At 39.8% G+C, this 12,334-nt stretch overlaps 1 protein-coding gene across 1 annotated transcript in view; it reads left to right on the plus strand.

The window, feature by feature from the left end:
* The window catches only part of SORBS2 (sorbin and SH3 domain containing 2), a 333,928-nt gene that overhangs the window by 122,366 nt on the left and 199,228 nt on the right, over nucleotides 1-12,334 (plus strand). Inside the window, exon 2 of the mRNA XM_075860172.1 lies at nucleotides 9,283-9,388. The gene's annotated coding sequence lies outside the window, so the exon portion shown is untranslated. The remainder of the gene's footprint in view (nucleotides 1-9,282; nucleotides 9,389-12,334) is intronic.

A 12,334-nucleotide genomic window follows, 5' to 3' on the forward strand; every position in this document is an offset into this window, starting at 1 on the left:
GTCTTGTCCTTGTCTGCCGAGAGCTGAAGAGTGAGAGTGTGCGCACGCATGCGCGATCTCCTCTTTCCAGCTCTTGCACTGTCCGTAGCGGTGACACACCCCCTTGCCATTACACGCCCCATTGACCGTTCAGGGGGTTATTTAAATATCGGGCGCCAAAAAGAACGTCACCGATGTCTAAATAACGGAGGAGGGTAAAAAAAAAATTAAAGTGCCCCAGGGTTTGTGCAGCCCTGACCATTACATGCTGCACTAAGCTGCACATGTATGGGCAGGTGAAAGGTTCTCTTTAAACCTGTAAACCTTTGAAAACTATTTTATTTATTTTTTTCAATAAAAAGGTCAATACGTGCGTTTTGTGCAACTTTATAATTCGTTTTTATTAAAAATTTATTTTTACTTTTTGAGATATAGCTGCTTTGTACCCTGTATACAGAGCAGCTGTATCTTATGCTGAATCCTGTCCCCTTCTGGTCCAGTGTCAGCGGATGTGATAGATTACAGGTGGCTTCTTTGTGTCAGAGACAGGCAGGACCCGCTGGCACTGAACCAGTCAGTCCCACGCACGATACAGCTGCTCTGTATACAGAATACAGAGCAGACGTATCTCAAAAAGTAAAAAGAGTTTTTAATAAAAATTAATTATAGTAACTCAGGAGAAATTGGGATAAGGTTTTGGAGATAATTAAAAAAGTGTATGATGTAGTGAAAGTAGACAGATATGAATTTGCAATTTAGGGAGATTTGACAAATATCTCGCAATGAGTAACCGGAAAAAAGGAGTTGTATATAAATTGGTATTTGCTGCCCGACTAATCATAGCAAGGAGTTGGCTATAAAAAAAAGAACTTCCGCTAAAGGAATAGTGTGAAGTGGGCAGTAATTTCTTAAGATATGAAAAATTGATAAATACAAACATGATATAACATTGAGTGAATACATTGAGGAGTGATTCAAATCCTGGAGAACCAGCTGATTCATATGTAAGCGGATTGGGCTATACTATTAGATAGGAGGTAAGATAGGAATGGGGAGGAGGGGGGTTTGTTGTGTGTTTTTTTTTTTTGGGGGGGGATTGTCATGGTTTGTGGAACTTGGGAGGTGTTGGGTTGGGGGAGGGTATTAATGTATTGTGTTGTGTTTTTGTTTGTTATTTCTACAATGTATGTGATGTTTTTCAAACAAAAATATTTATATATAAAAAAAAATTATAAAGTTGTACAAAACACGGACATTTTATTTTTAAAAAATTTGCTTTCGAAGGTTTATATAGCCTTTAATGTTATCCTGACATTTTAAACAAAATTCTATCTAACATAAATTAGTGATTGGTTGCTTTGTCCTCTAATAGAACAATTAATTTATTGTCTTCGTAGTGTGCATGCTAAACATATATCCCTCTCTTCTCCTCGCAGATGTTTTTATTTTTTATAGATGAATTATTAATTTCTTTGCTTTTCTACTGCATTTCTTCATATGTTGTAGTTGCGGTATACCCTCTGTTGGGATTCTTTAGGGTTTTCAAAAAGTCAGACACATTAGTATATTTTAATTCATCTTTAGAATTTAAGTTTCCTTATCTGCATTTGAGAGGCTGGAAGGTATGCTTAAAGGCTATGTACACCTTTTGAAATTGTTTTTTGTTTTAAATAAAAATGTGTTTTGTGCAACTTTCTAATTACATTTTAACTTTTTGAGATAAAGCTGCTTTGTATACAGAGCAGCTGTATCTAGCGCTGAAACCTATATCCATAAGGTCAGCGGTACTGATGGGTTCAGTGACAGCGGGTCCTGCAAGTCTGTGACACGCAGGATCCACCTGTAAACTATCATATCTAAGTTATGAATTTAGATGTGATAGTTTACAGGTGGATCCAGCGTGTCAGAGACATGCAGGACCAGCTGACAATGAACTCTCCAGGTCTGCGGGATTGACAGATTCAGTGAAAAGTGCTAGATACAGCAGCTCTGTGTAGAGAATAAAGGGCAGCTACATCTAAAAAAGTAAAAATAATTTTTAATAAAAAGCATAATATAATTCACATATAAACTTTTCCTTTTTCTGAGTAGTGTTACTACAGAAAATAAAACATTGCACCTGTATAGAGAGGTAGATGAGTTTACAGCACCTAGGTCAGGTGGGGGCGACTGTTCACTAGGAGATCTGAGCACTTGCTAGCTTAACTGTTTTAGGTCTGTGGTATTTTGGACCTCCAGGTCAAGACATCGTTTATCTGTATTTAGTACATGTTAGTCTAAAGGGGTTTTCCAGCCAGTAAAAATTGATAGGCCATCTATAGCTGATGGGTCAGGGTCCGACTCCTGGGACCCCCACCGATCAGCTGTTTTGATGAAGGTGCAGTCGTCCGAGCGCTGCTTCGCCTTCATTTCTACTTGCTCACTGTGAATCATCAACACGCATGGAGCAGCGATTCACTGGTATTACAGCATTCTTTTCCCATTGAAGTGAATTGGAGAAAAGGCTGCAATACCTGTGAATTGCTTCTACATGCGTGTCAATGATTCACAGAGAGGCAGTAGAAATGAAGGGAGTGCAGCGCTCATACGATCCCGGTAGTCGGACCCCGACCCATCAGCTATTGATGGCCTATCCTGAGGATAGGCTATACATTTTTACTGGCTGGAAAACCCCTTTAACTGGTTGCCGACACAGGGACGGCACATGGAGCGGCGAGCACTTTGCGCATTAGGACGAGCATACTCGTCCTGTGTGACAGCCGTCCCTGCGCGCGTCTGTGCGCGCGATCGAGAGCGGGGCAACGGCTGTAATACACAGCCACAGCCACGGCCCCGCTCTGACAGCGGAGAGGAGAGAAACATCTCTCCGCCGTTAACCCTTTGAACGCCGCGATGAAAGCTGATCAAAGAGGGGGGACTGCACATTGATTGCGTCACAGAAAATAACTGTGACGCGATCAAAGCCCACAACTCGTATGGGCAGACAGCCCAGGGTCCAGTGAAGGATCCCAGGGCTGTCTGAACATATTTCGTGTTGTTAGGGCATACTGAGGTATGCCCTAACAACTGCCTGTGTACGATCAGTAACAGGCTAATGTACTGGCATATAGATCTATGCCAGTACATTACAGTTACAAAATAAAAATCAAAATGATAAATCCCTTTATGGGATTAAAAAAAAAAGTTAAATGAATGTAAAAAAAAAAATGATAAATTAAATAAAAAGTAACAAAAAATACACAAACACACATTTTTTATAATACATAAACTTTTTAAAATATAAGTCCCAAAACATGAAATAATATAGACATATTTGGTATCGCCACGACCGTAACAACCTGTACAACAAATGTATAACATTATTTATGATGATCGGTGTATGGTGTAAAAAAAAAAAAATTTAAACTGCAGCGGAACTGCTTTTTTTCCCCACATTTTCGCCAAAATAAAATTGTATAGAAATTAAACGATAATGTATTTGTACCAAAAATTGGTACATAAAGTACAACTCGTCCCGCAAAAAACAAAGTCTCATACAACTACGTCGTACAAAAAATAAGAGTTATGAGCGTCGGGATGCAAAGAGGTAAATGTACAAAAATTGCTCTGTCCTCAAGGCCAAAATTGGCCGTGTCCTTAAGGGGTTAATGGCTATAACTATCTTATTTGTTGGAATATCAATGTGATGTTTGCTATGATTTTTGCACTTTACTTTTCTCACAGCAAGGTTATGTCCCCACACTATGTAAACACTGCAGATTTTCCGCAACAGATTTAATTGCTGAAAATCTGCAGCGTAATACAGTAGCAGCAGAGTGGATGAGATTTGAACAAATATCATCCACACGCTGCATAAAAAATCCACTGAAATACAGTTTTATAAATTTGACCTGCATGTTAATGTATGCTGCGGAATCACTTGGTTTCCCTAGTGTATTAAATGGGGAGATAAAACCCCCAACAAATAGAAGATGTTGCGATTTTTGTGGTGGAAAATCTGCGATTCCGCCGCAAAAAAATCGCAATTCAGATTTTTTTTTTTATATATACTTCTTTAAATCTCTCTGCTTCTGTGTCCAGCCTGGCCTCAGGGATGACGTTTCATCCCATGTTACTGCTGCAGCCAATCACAGGCTGCAGCGGTCACATGGGAAGAAACGTCATCGCTGCAGGACGTCAGAGGGACGTGTCACCAGAACTACGGGTAAGTATAGGCTTTTTTTTTTTGTTATTTTACGTGGTGGACATTCCAGACAAACAACTGGCTCACGATTTGGTGCGGTTTTTCAGCTGGAATTCTTTTGTGGGGACCAGGCCTGATACGCTGTGTACGTTTTACGCAGCCTATCCGCCCTGTGTGAACATAGCCCAATAGGGGAAGTCGGTCCTGTTACAGAGCAGTTGTCACTATTCGTGCCATGTCTGGTTAGATGATCACAGGGACCAATAGAGACAGAAGCAGTTCTTAGTAAGCACTTTATATGTGAAATCTTCTGTATTCTCCCCTGGCTGCCTGTCCATCTCGAACATGTGCCCAAAGTTTGCTTTAGAAGCTAGCTTAAACCATGCTGTATATATTCAGATGAACAGGTTTAAAGGGAGTCTGTCACCAGAATTTACCTATCAAACTAGCACCAGGGTAATATATAGATTAGGCTAACCAGAATCTAACGTTTATTACCTTTTTCACATGGGTGCCTCCTTTGCAGAGAAAATAGTTTTATTCAGTATATGCAAATGAGCATTTTGGAGCAACGAGGGCGTCACCGTTGCTCCAAAAGGCTATGTATTCTAGCCCCAGTCTAACCCTCCCTCTTTTTTTCATTGATTGACAGGGGCCACGGAGTGAAATGCACGAGATCAAGCCTGACCCCATAGTTTCCTGAACACGCGCGCTGGGCTCTGCTTCATAAGCCACACATACGCAGTACACCCTTGACGTTTTATCGGTCTAATTGGCTGTACTGCGCATTCGCCAATTACATTAGACTGCACCCTCTTCTGCTCTCCGATGCTGAGGTTCTTCTCTTGCGGCTGTAGTCTGATGTAATTGGCACATGCGCTGTACTTCCGATTAGACCGGTGAAATGTCAAGGGTGTACTGTGCATGCACCGATTATGAAGCAGAGCCGTGAGTGCGTTCAGGAGGCTATGGGGTCAGGCTTGAACTTGCCTATTACACTGCCAGGCCCCTGTCAATCAATGAAAGAAGAGATGGAAGGATGGATGGACGAGGGAAAAGAATACATAGCATTTGGCGCAACGGTGATGCCCTTGTTGCTCCAAAATGCTCATTTGCATAAACTGAATAAAACTATTTTCTCTGCAAACGAGCCACTCATGTAAAAAAAAGGTTAATAAACGTTAGATTCAGGTTAACCTACCCTATATTACCCTGTTGCTAGTTTTGATGGGTAAATTCTAGTGACCGGCTCCCTGGACCCGGACCTCCTGCCATAAATTTGTTTGGTAAATTCATCAGAATAAACCCCTGTATTTAAAATGCACCTGACTCATAATAGATATCTGGTTAAATGTAAAGGGTCATTTCCAGCTGGACATGAGTATATTATGAACTCCTTCATTTTAAGAGCATGCTAAGATTTATAGTTTCAATGTCAGAAAAGTATCTCCTTCTCTATTAGGGTTAAATGACTTGAGATGTGCTTATTATGTTTACTTCCGATGAGCTTTGATGAAGACTTGTGACAACAGCCTTAAAACATCTTGTTATCGTGTACAAACAAAACTCTGCTTGCTATTAATCCGCATTTCCCAAGGCTTAATACTTCAATGGGAATTGTTGATTGAGTCTCACCAGAATTAAGAGGCGCACGGAACAGCTTCCCGCTAAACATGTTTCAGTAGCCGGGTTTCAGCATTCTTTCACTTGAAGCTTGAACTCACCGATATATCACTTCACAGCCAAATAGGTTTTCCTTCATGGAATGTCTTTTATCCAGGAGGATCCTTTATCTCCTCGGTAGGCTGCTTGATTCCCACCAATCTCACATTAATGAGCTGAATTGACATGGAGGCCCATTGGAAGTACATGTAATTTAATCTTATGTGTACAGGGCCTCCCTTTACATGCAGGTCACACTTGACTCCATAATGATTTATGTGGAAAGAACAAAGTACTGCAGGCCTTCTTTAGTGCGCCACAACGTAAAAGGTCTTGTTAACGTTTATAATGTGTTATTATTTGTATCCATGTATGTAGAATGTGATAAAATTAGCTTGTATTGGTAGTGAGCAAATCCACATGAAGGTATTCCAGTTTGAGAGCTGTATATTATCACTGTATAATGTGAAAAAAATATATTTAGCAATTATATGACTTTATAAAAAAAAAAATCTCTGGTAGGGAGACAAAAAGTTTCGCCTGTCCATACTTCTAAAACTTCCTTTAAACATTAAAAATTACCCTCAGGTTATGTTTACATGGTCCGGATTTGTATTGGGGAAAATCCTCTTTGGATTTTGAGGATAATCTGTGTCAGAAATCTGCATTCTCGGATAGGCATGCAGATCCGCTTGCAGATTAACCCCATTGAAGTACAATAATAAGCATTATGCGGGCTCTAAAATCTGCAACATGCTCATATTCTGCATGGATTTTTTCCCCGAGCATGTGAACGGGCCATAAAATACCCCATTTACATGCATTGTTGTGGATTCTGTACGGACTTCGATGTGAAATCTGCACCTAAATTCTGACCGAATCCACATGTTAACGTGGCTTCATAGTTACAGCTGAAGCTGGAGACACAAGTTCTGGTGGTTTCAGTCATCCGTACGCACCACTAGAGCTTTTACATATTGGCAGGTGCCAACGCAAGTCACCACAGGAATAAAGTTCTTCAGCATTTTTGTTAGTCACCCATGTCTTGATGCATCTGTTGTTAAAAATTATCTGCATCGCCCACCTGAAAAAAGTATTTATTATGGCATCTAAAAGACTTTCTTATGAATTATTTTTTTTTATCAGACTTTCCTTTTTACTTTAATTCAGTGTAAATTAAGTCCCTATTACACCGGCCAATTTTGGTTGGTGCAGCAATCGCCGATCAACGAGACATTGTTGATCGGTGCTCGTTTGCTCCTGTCACACGGAGCTATGGAAGGGGACGAGCAGTCGTTAACCCGATCACTAGTCCCCATACATTATTATCATGTCGTCAGCGCGTTTCCCTGTTTACGCAGGGACGACGATAACGATAATATTTTATACAGGGACTGCCGACAACGATAATATATATATATATTTTTAAACGATCCGATCAGCGTTTGCTCGTTCATCTGCTGATCGCTGCCCTGTTTACACAGGGCAATTATCGGCAATGAGCGGTCTATGAACGCTTGTCTGCCCGATAATTGCCCAGTGTAAAAGCCTTTCGTTTTAGCTCACAAATCCCCAGATGGCACATTCACACGGACTAGATGGAAACTGTGCTAGTACTATAGATAAGTCTATTACATGAACTTTGTGTGATACATTTTACCAAAGCAAGTGGTTCAGTGTAGCCTACAAGTCATTGAATGGTAATTATATCTCCCTTCTGTTTTAACATTGAGTTCAGGGACAATTTATATATATATCTGATCAGTTATTCAAAAGGGAAAACATTCGCTAACATTTTCTTAAAAAGACACTCCTGCCAAAACGAACTGTTCCCATGTGTACCATTGTGGTATTCCATGTGTCAGACTTTTACCTGTTATTTTTATTTTTTTTGCTGCTTCTATATATATATATATATATATATATATATCAGACTGGGGTGGTTGCTTAGCAGCAGTGTGAATCCGGTTCGGTGACACGCTTTCTTTACTTGAGTCTATGGAGATCTGTATCACACATCACAGGCTTCAGCACTTCCTGTACCACACTAGTTTTGCACAGGTGGGGGGGGGGGGCGACGACGGGGGACAGAAACTTCTATCACCAGATACCACTGATACTTAGACAGGTTGCTGTTACACAGGTATAATGTAGAAGAATATAGTGCAGCCTCCCTGTCTGAGAGATTTATATTCAGTGTCCCCGAGCATGCAGTAATGGTATGGTCATTATCTGGTCATGTGATGCAGTGCTGAAGCATCATGGGATTGATAGCAAAGCAGAGAGGGAGAGAAAGCTGGGGAAATGTAAGAATCCAGATGGAAGCTTTTTCTAAGCACAAACAAGGCAACCGTTCATAAAGTAAGTACAGTATACATAAAAGTGTAGAGTGTGGTATAAAGTCAGGTGGGGAATGTAGACATGGAAAGTTGTGTTTCCACTGGAGGTCGTCTTTTAAGGAATGTTTTCCTGATCTCGCTGAGATCGGACCATCCTTTTGATTAAAAATAAGAGACTTTTAGGAGAGAGGATCTCCTAAACGTGATGGGGAGGAGGGCTAAATTGTATTATAGGAATATTTTCAAAACACTTGAAGTTCTAAAAAAAAGTAACAATAATGTAATAATATAAAAGGAGAGGCAGTTCACTATGTGGATTGCTATTTGACATTTAAGTATTGCAGAACCTACATAGCAGTGATGATAGTGGATTTTTCTGTAGTCAATCTGATTGGTCACAGCCCCCTCAATAAAACTGGCCATAGACTCGAAGATTTGGCCGATACAACAAGTGTCCCAATTTGCTTCTGCAAGTGGAATTCTCATTAGGAAGGAGAAATACAAAAAAATATGTTTTCCACACTATGATTGTGTTTTCCCATGGAAAATTTTATTGTGGGGAAAAGAATAAAAATCTTGGAAAATAAGTGTTCACTTTCTATAATCGGGATAATTTGGTCTCCATGTTTTGGCCTCTACATCCATCTATGGTTGTAGTATGGGTAATATAGCAGTAAATGTACAATACAGATATAAATAAGAATTTGTTTTTCTAATCTAGTTGTATCCGTGTTGAACAGTTTCCAATAGATGCTTCAGAATGGAATAAAAAAATATTGCAGAATAATGTTAGTACTAAACCTCTATGATATCCCCGCATATTTTGTTATGTTAATTATACTCGATTAAGTCACAGCCACAACAAAAAACATAGTAGTTGAAGCATCAACTAGTAGTTGTGCCATTTATTACGTTAGACTCTATATAATAAGCTTTTGGTCAGTAGAAATGGCCAAAATGTCACCAATTGTAGTTGGGATCTACAAGGACGGACACCAATAGTGCTAATTTATTTTATCAATCGTTGTATTTAGTTATGATATCTGTAGTATGACTACCATGCTGCTTTTTAAGATGACTATTGCTCATTATCTCAATATTTATTTATTTATTTTTCAGGTAATCGCCTTAACCCTCTGACAAACAACTAAGGAAAAAAGAAAAAAGTTTTGGCATTGAACTACAGCTTTTGGGCCAAGTATTTTAAAGCTACGAAGTTCACAGGGTGAGTACAGTATAGGTTTGCTGGAAATAATGCATGTGCATACAATTTAAAGGCAATCTTTTAAAAACATTTACAACTTTGAGATTTGTTACATTATTGGATTCTCCCCCCCCCCCTATTTATTTAGAGAGTACCTGTTGTGTTAGCTGACTTTTCAGAATAAGCTGTTATAGGTGTGTACATGAGGAAAAATATTTTCTGGACATTATATAACTTGTATGTGGCATTTTTTTGGAAGTTTTCCCCTCTGCACGCTCTATCTCTAATTCTCAGTTGCCTCTGATCTAGTGGGTGGAGCCTGACTGCTATCATGTCTCTTATACACTGCACACATATAAAATAGAACATCTTGCTCTCTTATCTCTATTTATCACGTGTGTGTATATATAAGCAGCAACAAGATGGAGGATATCATACAGCAGTAATGAGCAGTGAAGCTCTGAAGCCATCGTTGCAGTGAGAAATAACACTTACTAGCAAGCTGCTGCAACATCTGTCTCTCTCACCCTTTCTGAGATTGAAAGTGTGGTTTTCATAGGTGCACAAATCCTGGTTACTGACAAATCTGTTCTCAAGAAAAGTTGGTTATTTTGAACCATGCCTCGAGGCAAACTACTTTGAGTTCCTTAGAAGACGTTTTATAGAACTTAACCCCTTAATGCTCAGCGACATACTATTCCGTCATGCTGACCGCCACGTTCGCGCTCAGTGACGGAATAGTACGTCGCGGGAGTAACGGCCATTTTGGCCGTCTTCCCGACACATACAGGAGCTGTGACAGCTGCTGTCTTGTACAGCGGTTGCCGCAGCTCCTATAGCGGGGACCGATCGCTGTGTCCCCGCTGATTAACCCCTAAAAAGCCGCGTTCAATAGCGATCGCGGCTTTTTAGGGGTTAAGCTACCATCGCCGGCCTGCTACACGATAGCGGCCAGCAATGGTGGCTATGGCAACCGAACACCTTACAATGGCGTCTGGCTATGCCATCGATGGAAGCCTTGTGTGTCCTGACAAAGTCCGAACCCACTATTCTTGCTGTCAGTGTGTAGCTGACGGCTCTAATACACTGCACTACGCATGTTGTGCAGTGTATTAGAATAGTGATCAGGGCCTTCTGCCCTCAAGTCCCCTATTGGGACAAAGTAATAAAGTAAAAAAAAGATGAAAATAAAAGTTTTAAAAGCAATAAAAGTAAAAATCCCCCTTTTTCCCGTATCAGTCCTTTATTATTAATAAAAATATATAAACAAACAAATAAACTATACATAATTGGTATCGCCGCGTCCATAACGGCCAGAACTACAAAATTATTTTGTTATTTATCCCGCACGGTGAACGCCGTAAAAGAACATAATAATAAACCGTACGAGAATCACAATTGTTTGGTCACTTCACCTTCCAAAAATGTGAAGAAAAAAAGATCAAAAAGTCGCATGTACCTAATGGTGCTGATCGAAACTACAGTTCGTTACGCAAAAAATCTAGTCCTCGCATGGCTTTATTGATGGAAAAAGAAAAAAGTTCTGGCTCTTAGAATAAGGTGACACAAAAAGTGAATGATTTTTTTACAAAAAGTATTTTATTGTGCAAACGCCATAAGACATAAATCTATAAACATATGGTATCGCCGTAATCGTATCGCCCCGCAGAATAAAGTTAATATGTAATTTATAGCGCACGGTGAACGCTTTAAAAAAAATAGAATAAAAAAACAATAGTAGAATTTCTGTTTTTTAGTCACAACGCCACTTAAAAATGGAATAAAAACTGATCAAAAAGCCGCATGCACCCCATGAAAACTACAATGAATTGCTCAAGGTGTCTAGTTTCCAAAATGGGGTCACTTTTGGGGGTTTCCACTGTTTTGGCACCACAAGACCTCTTCAAACCGGACATGGTGCCTAATAAAAAGGAGGCCTCAAAATCCACTAGGTGCTCCTTTGCTTCGGAGGCCGGTGCTTCAGTCCATTTGTGCACTAGGGCCACGTGTGGGATATTTCTCAAAACTGCAGAATCTGGGCAATAAATATTGAGTTGCATTTCTCTGATAAAACCTTTTGTGTTATAAAGAAAAAAAATGGTATAAAAAGGATTTTCTGACAAAAAAAAACTAAATATGTAAATTTCACCTCTACTTTGCTCTAAATTCCTGTGGAACACAAAGGGTTCATAAACTTTCTAAATGCTGTTGTGAATATTTTGAGGGGTATAGTTTCTAAAATGGGGTGTTTCATAGGGGGTTCTAATATATAGGCCCCTCAAAGCAACTTCAGAACTGAACTGGAACCTAAAAAAATAAATAAATTAGGCAATACTTCGCTTCTTACATTATACTGATAATGAGCCATGCCCACCCCGAGATGACCCCAGTTTTGACCGTTTGTATAAACGGAGACCCACTGCTGGACCAGGGTTACCACCTCTACCTGGATAATATTTATACCAGCGTCCCACTCTTCAACTGCCTCGCTTCCAGAAGTCCTGCGGCATGCGGCACTGCTAGTGTCAGGTCCGTATTTCACACCGAATAACCACCTCTGTAAATTGAAAGCTGAAGGCATGCCTGGAAAGAAATAAACCAGCCAAAAATGTTTGGTACATAACTTCCCTTGATCAGACAAAGAGAACTGAACTTTATTCAGAACAAAGAAACACACAGAGAAGACATATGCCGCTCCCTATAGATGTGGGACTTGCTTAAATCCCATTGGCTCCTCAGCTGTAAGTTTTTTCCTGTATATTCTTCTGCACACTCCTCTTTGCATTCCAGGGGGCGGTGTCTTCCAGAGGCGTGTTATGCAGGCTCTTTGTGCTCCATGAATCCAATATCTTTGTGTAATATACTGAATATATATATATATATATATATATATATGTAAGGATAATATTTTTCAAACAATATACATGGTAATGATCCCTGACAGTCCCCCCTAAAAATATTATTATT

Source organism: Rhinoderma darwinii, chromosome 1 (assembly GCF_050947455.1).
Source record: "Rhinoderma darwinii isolate aRhiDar2 chromosome 1, aRhiDar2.hap1, whole genome shotgun sequence".
In the NCBI taxonomy this organism is placed as follows: domain Eukaryota; kingdom Metazoa; phylum Chordata; class Amphibia; order Anura; family Rhinodermatidae; genus Rhinoderma; species Rhinoderma darwinii.